Raw genomic sequence first — 9,460 nt, 5'->3', positions numbered from 1 at the left:
AATATTCCTTGTTCTGAAATCTATTTGATATTGATATTGATATAGTCATTCCACTTTTCTTTTGATTTGTGTTTGCACAGTGTACCTTTTATCATTATTTTACTTTTAATTTATCTGTGTCTTTACATAAAGTGGGTTTTTCATACATAGCATATACCTGAGTCTTGTTTTTCATCCAGTTTGATAAGCTATGCCTTTGCATTTGAGTATTTAGACCGTTTACATGTGATGTAATTGTCAACATGGTTGAATTTAAGTCCACTATCTTACTAGATGTTTGTTATTTGTTTCATCTGCTCTTTTTCCCCCTTTTCTTCTTTTGCTGCCTTCTTTTGGTTAATTGAACAATATTTAATATTCCATTTTATCTTCTTTATTGGCTTATTGGCCTACACCTTTGATTGATTATTTGATTGACTTGTGATTGCTTTACGGTTTACAATATGTATCTTTAACCTTTCACAATCCATCTTTGCATTGTATTTTACTACTGCACATATCAGAACCTTAAATCCTCTTCCATCCTTTTTGCTAATGTTGTCAGATATTATACTTCTAATTATGCTTTGAAAATCAAAGTCCATTGTTACTATTTTGTTTTAAACAGTGAAATATCTTTTAAATAAATTTTAAAGATTTTACAGTTATTCATATATTTACCACTTTGGCACTTTATATTCTCTGTGTAGGTCCAAGCTCCCATTTGATGTCCCTTCTTTCGTTTGAAGAATTTCCTTTCTTGTACTACAGATAGCACAGTGATAATTTTGTTTGGCTGAATGTATCTTTATTTCTTTTATTTTTTCCCCCACTTTGAAAGATAGTTTTGCTGGCTGTAGAATTCTAAGCTGATATTTTTCCTTTCTACAACTTTAAAGATATTGTTCAATTGTATTTTGGCTTGCAGTGTTTCTTCCCAGATATCAGACTATTTCTTTCAATGTTTTTTAACAAAGACATTTTCTCTCTTCATTACTGGTTTCCAGAAGTTTGATTATTATATATCTTGATCTGTTTCCTTTGTGTTTATCCTGCTTGGGCTTCATTGAGTTTCTTTGATCTGTGGCTTATTATTTTCAGTAAATTCAAAAATGTTTGACAATTATATTTCTTTAAATATGCTTTTTCCCTGTCTTTCTGGACAGATTACAGCTAAATACAACTTTTCAAGGCTTGTTATGAGCTTTGTTAGGGAAGGTTCAGAACTGGCCTTTACATTAGGGCTAGTTTAGCACTATTCCTCAGGCAAGGCCTTTTTAGATCTTTACTGAGTGTATGTGGTCTTCAGTGAGTTCTCTCAACTCTGGCTGGTAAAAATTTAAGCATATCCCAGCTCTGTATGAACTCTGAGAAATGTTCCACTTACAGTGCCCTTATAGTTTTTATTGCCTTGCCTCATAGAGTTTCCATGCTTACCCTTTGGTAAACTATTCAAGTGATCCTTTAGGAAGATTACTGTAGCTTTTCCTATACAAACTTCTTTCACTACTCTTTCCTATAAATTCCAGAAGCTTCAGCTTCCCTTTTCTATGATCTCGATCTCTTTAACTCAGTGAGACTGTTGTCCTGAGTTTGAGTTACTCTCACTTAGCCACAGTCTGAAAAGTGCTTCCACATAGAAAACCAGGGCCATCACAGAGCTCACCCCATTACTTTCCCTTCTCTCAGGTATCACAGTCCTATGAGCCTATTGTCCAATATCTGAAAACAGTAGTAGTAGTTTCCTATATTTTGCTCTGTTTTCTGATTGGAGGGGCAAGTTTGGTACTAATATTCTGACATGGCACAAGTAGAGGTCCCTCTTCAGTAAAATTTTAAAATGCTACATCTGGGGCCAACCCCGTGGTGTAGTTGTTAAATCCAGTGCACTCAGTTTTGGGGGCCCAGGTCGGTGGGTTTGGATCCCGGGCACAGACCTACACCATTCATCAAGCCACGTCATGGCAACAGCAACCCACAGACAATATAAAGGAAGACTGGCACAGATGTTAGTTCAGGGCTAATCTTCCTCACCAAAAAAAAAAAAAAAAGCGCTACATGCTGTGAATAGATAAACAAAATATAATATACATTAGAATGGAATAATATTCACTAATGAAAAAGAAAGAAATACTGATAGATGCTACAACATGGATGAACCTTGAAAACTTTATGCTAAGTAAAAGAAGTCAGACACTAAAGAACTCATGTTGTATAAGTCCATTTGTAAAATGTATCTAGAAAAAGAAAAGATAGACAGATAGAAAGCAGATTAGCAGTTGCCTAGGGCTGGGGGGTAAATGGGGAATATCTGTAAATAGGCAGGAGGTTTCTTTTCAGGATGCTGAAAATGTTCTAAAATTAAATTTTGCTGATGGTTGTACAACTCTGTAAATATACTAAAACTCGTTGACTTGTACCATTAAAATGGATGAATTTTATGGTATATAGAATATATCTCAATAAAATGTTAAAAAGTGTTATATCCTGTAGTTAACCATGCTTTAGAAAATTGAGAAAGGTCTTATCTGTGCACTGGGGGCAAAGCAGTACGGGATGGGCAAGTAGCTGCATGGCAAAGCATCTTGGAAGACAGCAAAATATGACCTCAAGACTTTGGAGCAGAGGTAGTGTGGCCTCCATAGCTGGTGGGATAAAAATGGCACCACTATTGATGTGGAACATTGCTGGGGATTACCATATATTGTATTGGAGTTGACTGTACTTTTTTGTGGTTTGGAGGGCGAGAACATGGATTAGTGCTATTTGGGCATTAAATGGAATTCCTACTGCTAATGATTGGAGTACACAGAGACACGGACATTACAAAGATTAAAAAAACATCATGAAGAATCAAGAGCTAACTATAGCAAAGGCTATAACTCTTATAGCTATAATAAGAGACAGTTGTTCTATTAAAAAAAAAAAGACACTTAGAAGCCATTCATAATTTCGCTAATTTTGGAGATCTCTTAAAGACTCTAACTTTATTAAATGAATATCAAGGTTCTACTAACAAAAACATTTTCTTGGTATACATTCCTGAGATTGTTACAAACACCTGTTTCACAAAACAAGCACAAATTACTAAACCTCTTCCCAGCACTCATAAGTAGTCAGCTTGTGACTTTTCGAAAGGCGGTTGAAATTTCATATTGTTCAGCACCGCAAAACTGCATTTGCTGGTGGTACAGTGTACCAGGAAGTTCCCAACCATCAAAATTCGTATTCTTATACATCCAATGCAATAACACTCAATGATTAGACGGGTTTTACCTAAGTGGTAGGAGTATTGCCTTGAACAGTTCTTGGACTAAGAGGAATAAAAATGATTTTTTAAAAAATGTGAATTGAATCTATTTGTTCAAGAAAGTTAAACAGTTGGAATGAGGTTTTACATATTCAGCCATATTGATATTTTGGAATTCAATTAAAATTTGGTTTGAATAAGAATAATTTTTTCATGGTTCATAACCAAAACGCACCAGAATTAAAAACAAATAGCTGATTCTGTTGATAGACTGGTGTTAGATCATCCTTTAAGAGACAAAATTGTAGCTGAATATGTTAAGAATATGTTTTGTTCCCCACTTTAGTGTTTCGCCCTGTGTAACATATTGCCTCTCCCGCTGTTGTTTGCAACCTTTATACAGTTGGCATAAATATGTACATTAAATCTATTCTGATTATTATGGGCGTCCCACTGTGCAGTTCCCATTACAATGGTGTCCCTTAAGCAGTGTTTTTATTGCTTAGTTACCATGCTTTTGTAATGTATGTTATTAAGTGCCACCTCTTTCCAGCACTTTGAGGCTCTATAATTACGAAAAGAGGCAACTGTAGGATGTTTGCAAATTCACTCAGAAGCTTGAACGGGGACACCGGCTGCTAGATGGCAATAACAGAATTTGTGCCTGGGGATCCTGATGAAAAATGGTAATTTCAGTTCAATATTTTTTTAATTTCCAGGGAACCATTTGAATATAAACCTCTAAGCAACCGCAACCACACTCATTGGAAAGAGACATGATTGCGACGCTGACAAATGCATCAAAATCCTCACAGTGAATTCTTTCCTATAATATCACTCTACATGCAGCACTTTGCCGCTTAATGGACACAGGACACTATTTATTTATTTTTGCCTTGACATGTATCATTTTTTGTAACTGAAGGCAATCCCCCCATCCAAACCAATTTTGCAGCTTAAGCTTGAATAAAAAATAATAGGGGCAGGCATTCTTGTCTTTCTCTTTATATAAGCTGCTTCCTACTCATGAATATCTTTCCTGTTATTCCTGTTTGTTTTGTTTACACACCATGAAAGAGTTATTCTTGTTCAAATCCATCTAGTTGACTAAGTTAAAAGAGCCAATGTCCTAAAGGCAGAAATAAGGTGAGTAAGTATATGATTACCCAAGGAGGAAAGCTATTTTGGTCATTGTGAACCGAACATAGCATAAGAAGCACAGTACGGAGAGGTCAACGCATAGGGTTCTAGATCATGGTAGCCAATTCATAGAGTTCTAGATCATTGTAGTCAATACATAGGGTTCAAAATCATAGTAGCCAAGCTTGTAGCAAACCATGCTGATAGAGAAGTCAAATTTGCCCAGTACTCTTTGAAGTCCATGTGCACATCAGCAGAATAGAAATGAAGTAGCTGAGCCTTTACAAAATTATTGGGAGAAACTACATTTATGACAAAAGAACCTTTTGAATAATGCAAAGCAGTATTTAGTCAAATGCCAAATAATGAAGTACCAATGGGGCAGGAGTGATCAGCATGGAACGGGACAATTTTAACAAGTTGCATGATCAATATGGGCTAAAGCATTTGAGAAAAAAATCACATAAATGGATAAAATTGAAATGGAAAGGGGGAAAATTGGTAAGGGTATTCCAGAGAGTAGAGAATAAAAGCACAAAGGAAGTTTAATATTGCTGAATCTTATGATACACGTTTGCTGGTCTATTGATTAGATTCAGACAGTTATAAAAATGCATTTTATATAGTACTTTACAATTCACAAGATAGGATCTGGTATTGATTCACCTAACAACTTCTTGACATGAGCCAGCACATATCTCCAATTTTCAGAAGAAACTAAAGCTCAGACAAGTTAAAAAGCTTAGTGATGAGGACACATGCAGCAGAGACAATATTGAAACCATCTCCTAAATCCTATTCCAGTGCTTTTTGCCCATCATATGTTAAATTAATTTTTTTTTTACAAAGTTAGGGTGTCTGCAATTATATTTTAGATTCCTTTTACGGGAGAAGTACCCAAATTTAACAGTGGCAATTCTGGCCCTCAGGCATATTTTCATCAACCTCCATTTCACCATGCTGGGGCTTTGCAGCTGAAAGGCAAAAGAGGTCAGAGGGAGTCCCGGAATAGAGGGAAACAGAGTGAGGATTGGTGCCATTTCTTGTCTTCAGAGCTTCAGGCTAAAATCTACCTGGCCGATTTGGCTTGAATTTTCCAAACTCTCATCTGTGAAAAATAATGACCTTTCCATCTGACTAGAACAGGACTCTTCGGAGGTGCTCTGTTGTAGTTGCTTATGTTCTATTGAAAAGATTATTAAGGACTCCAGTTATTTATTAATAGTGTCCTCCATATTCAAAGCCTAGAAGTTAACAATAGAATGCATTTCTTGTTTTCACTCTTTGTCCAGATACCAAGTCGATAACCATATTTGACAGTCATCAGTGATGTGTATCAGCTCATAGGTAAGGCGTTGGTGTGTGAACATGGGGAATTTTAAAATACTGGGCTCTTTGATATGGATTTGCGTTACAGTCATGTCATCATCTCACCCTTGCACAATTTCAAAGGATCAGATGGCTATAATTGCAGAGAAGTAAATGAGTAATCTCCAGTCTATTTTAGAAACGGGAGGCCAGATGACTCTCTTTCCATAAAGGACTAAGATTTCAGCCAGTGCTGACGCTGTCTGATAAGAATTTAGTCGTTGCTGTGGGTGAAATCTGAATTGAGGCAAGCGGTGTTATTTTTGTTTCTGAAAATTAGCTATGTCCAGTGCCGCAATCATCTAGTAGGTCCATACTCCAATAAAAGGAATTCAAACGGAAGAGTTTCTTCTTTCCTTCAATTCCTCTCTTACTTCCATCTCAAAGTGCATCTTGAATCTGAATGAGCTCCAGACAAACCTCATATACAACAAACAGGAGAATTCAAACCAATGCATTTATTATGCTCAGGAATCACAGCTGACTCCCAGCGTTGCCAAATCAGCAGGGTTTGCACAAACTGCGCATGGTTTTCATAAGCATTGATTGCAGCCAAAATGCTGTTTTGTGAGTTGAATTTTTATCCAATTGCCAAGTGGCCAATGTTAACTTTGCATCAATATGAGGGTTTATTAAGCCTATTTTATGACTTTTTGCTTTCTAGCTTATATGTTTCTGCAAAATATAATGTAAATATGAAAATTTCCTTCCAAATTACCAACAATGAAGACAATGTTTTGCTTTGTTTTCATGAATCCTGAGCAGTTAGACTACAAACACGTACCAAAAACCAAATAATACGGATCAATCCTTCTGGAGATTTGGGAATATGAAAGGGTAATTGTTATCTGTAAAGAGAATTGTGTTCCTGCATCTTTATCTATAAAACCACTAAAATAATTACTAGCAATGGAGGCCTGTAAAAAAATAATGACTTTTCCACGTACATATTGTAGAAGAGATAAAAAGAGAGTCCAAGGCCCACAGGAATTTGGGAGCATGAAGTTCTGCATGTAGATATGCGGAAACAATGCAGGATTTAAGCACAGTAACAGAACTTATTTCTAATTGAGGATGCTCCCTCAGGAGCTTGTTACTACAAGGTCTGTTGAAAGGGTTTCTGAAAACCACTTGAGTCTTGGTCATCTGGTTGGCATTCTACGATAACAGCTTTTCACTGAAACTCGGGCTTATTGATATCTACTCATATAATTTTGTTTTAAACTGGAAAGGAAAAGCTTAAGGAAAAAAACCCAGAAAAAGTAGAATTGATGTTTTAAATGAAACTCTCTCCTTTAAGATTTGAATGTGTTTGGAGCAGAAATGTTCTCCTGTGATTAGCCCTGTCCTTCGCTGTCAATCTTGGCTGAGAGAGTGAGAACAGGCAAGGAAGGGAATCTGAAGCAGACTTATCTTTTGGGTCCTTGTTCTAGAAAAAAGAGCTCTCCATGGGAAGGATGATTACAGATGTCCATGCTGTCAGGCTTTGTGAAATATGGGAGGTTCATAAAGCAAAGATTTCAGTATGCGATCACTAAAACCAACTTAGAAAACAGGAGGAAAATAATTAAGTTGACTTAAAACCAAAACCCCAGACTTGTATATGTTACTGGGCTATTTAACAAGGTGGCCAGTTTTGTATCACAAAGGCAAAGGCAGAGAGAAACAAACACTTCAGTTTTTCATTAATCAATAAATTGTCTCGTGAAGATCTGCCCGACTCTGATAGAATTTTCATTTTGTTTTTTCTTATGTAACAGCAATGTTGTTGTTAATGCTCTGGAACTACTAATATTTGTGTTTCCATGTGGAAACTATCAGCACACAAGTTACTCAGGCCAAACCCAACTACTGTCAAAATCCCAAACAGTACACTGTAGGACACTGAAGCTTTCAGGTCCTCTAAATTTATCTTATCATCATTCTAGAGAGCACTGGTAGTTCCAAATACACTAATGATGTCAAAATTTAGCATTAAAATTAAAAAATGTACACTTTCAGAATATCTATATTTAATGTTATAATTGATTTTACTGAAACTTAAGATCAAAAATACTTTAAAATTTATTTTAAAATACAACAATAAAAATTTGATCAGATATAAAGATTCATTTCACAAGATCATTTTATTCAAATTAATACCAGCATCTAAACTCCAGAAAATTTGTATTAGAAAGCCCAATATAGTATTTAATAATACCTCTAAATGAAATGGATTTAATGCCTTAAGCTTATCTCATAAATTAAAATATATAACACAATTATTGTCAGAATGTTGTCTTAGTGAACATTGACAGATTCATCACCACTTTAACATGTTGAGCAAAAAAAGACCAAAATAAGTTGAAAATGTAGTGTATCTCAGTAAATACACCAAGTGCTGGGTAAGAAGATTATTCATGTTGCCTTTAAGCAGTTAACAAAACTTTATGTCAACAGCTTCTAGAAAAAGAATTTGAGTGCACTCATTCATTTGTAAAATATAGGTTGGGTGCCAAGCACATCCCAAACTCTGTGCTAGCCACTGAGAATAAACAATGAGCAAGAAAGATGCCCTAACATTCTACTTAGACAGACAGCCATGTAAGTAAATAATCAAGATATAATGTGATAAATACCACAATCTTATTATACAGCAAACTTGTCAAGTTCATTCTCATCTTGCATTATTCTTGGGCTGTGCTTTCCACCCGGAACACATTCTCCAGCTTCCTACATGATCAGATTCTCTGCTCAGATTTCCCCTCCACAGAGGTCATAATGGCAAGGCAGCCTCAGGAATGAAAGAAAATAAGAACATTGAGGGTCTATTGAAGAGATCAATTAGGAAGAGAGGGCAGGGTCCTTTTCAAGGTATTTGTTTCCTTTCTTAATTAAGCCTGGGCCCCCCATGGTCACTCACCCAATAACCCAAGAGCTCAGTCTCTGCTGTCTGTTTTTCTACCAGGAACTGCTTCACTGGACCTTCTCGTGATGTGGACAGTCTTTTGCCTGCCTCTCCAGCTTCTCAAATAACCATGGTTCTTATTAATTTAGGTTACCAAGAGATTAATTCAACATATCACCAAACAATTCATTAGTTTTGTCTTTTTACTGAAGGACTTTTTGAAGGATTGCATTTACATCTTTCCACTAAGCATCTCCTCCAGCTCTCATCTTCACCCTTAAAAGCCAAGTTCCATTCATAGCATGGAGATATGTTTGGAGAGTGTTTCTTAGTTTGCTCGTCATGATTAAGCAGAGGCTGTTTTACACATGGGTAGGAGCCTGCCTTCTTGAGTCGTACTGCTGGGACATGACCTTGAGTAAGTCATTTTTCCTCTCTGTGCCTCCATTTAATTAGTGGAGAAATTAAAGCAATAATACCACCCTATAGTGTTATAGTAAGAATTAAATGTGAGAATTCATGGATAATACTTAGTAGAGAGCTAGGTCCTTGTCAATGATAAATTAAGTGCAACTCCTACAGGTCAGTACCATCAATCTTCTTTCTCCTCATCCTAATGCAAAATTCTGGAAATTTTGTACACCTAGCCATTTATATTATGTACTTTGAAAGGAAATGCTGCAAGAGGTGGCTATTGTTCCAGCATTCCTGAGATCAGCTCAGTATCCGATAGGGTGTGGGGGTGGAGGCTCAGCAGGGAGACTAATGATAATAGTCATATTCCTCCCATTATTATTATTATTTTGCATTTCCTGAAAAACTTCAAATGTGTCCCA

Source organism: Equus quagga, chromosome 11, assembly GCF_021613505.1.
Source record: "Equus quagga isolate Etosha38 chromosome 11, UCLA_HA_Equagga_1.0, whole genome shotgun sequence".
NCBI classification, from domain to species: Eukaryota; Metazoa; Chordata; class Mammalia; order Perissodactyla; family Equidae; genus Equus; species Equus quagga.
The sequence above is the reverse complement of the archived record's forward strand: the minus strand, read 5'-3'. Positions refer to the sequence as shown.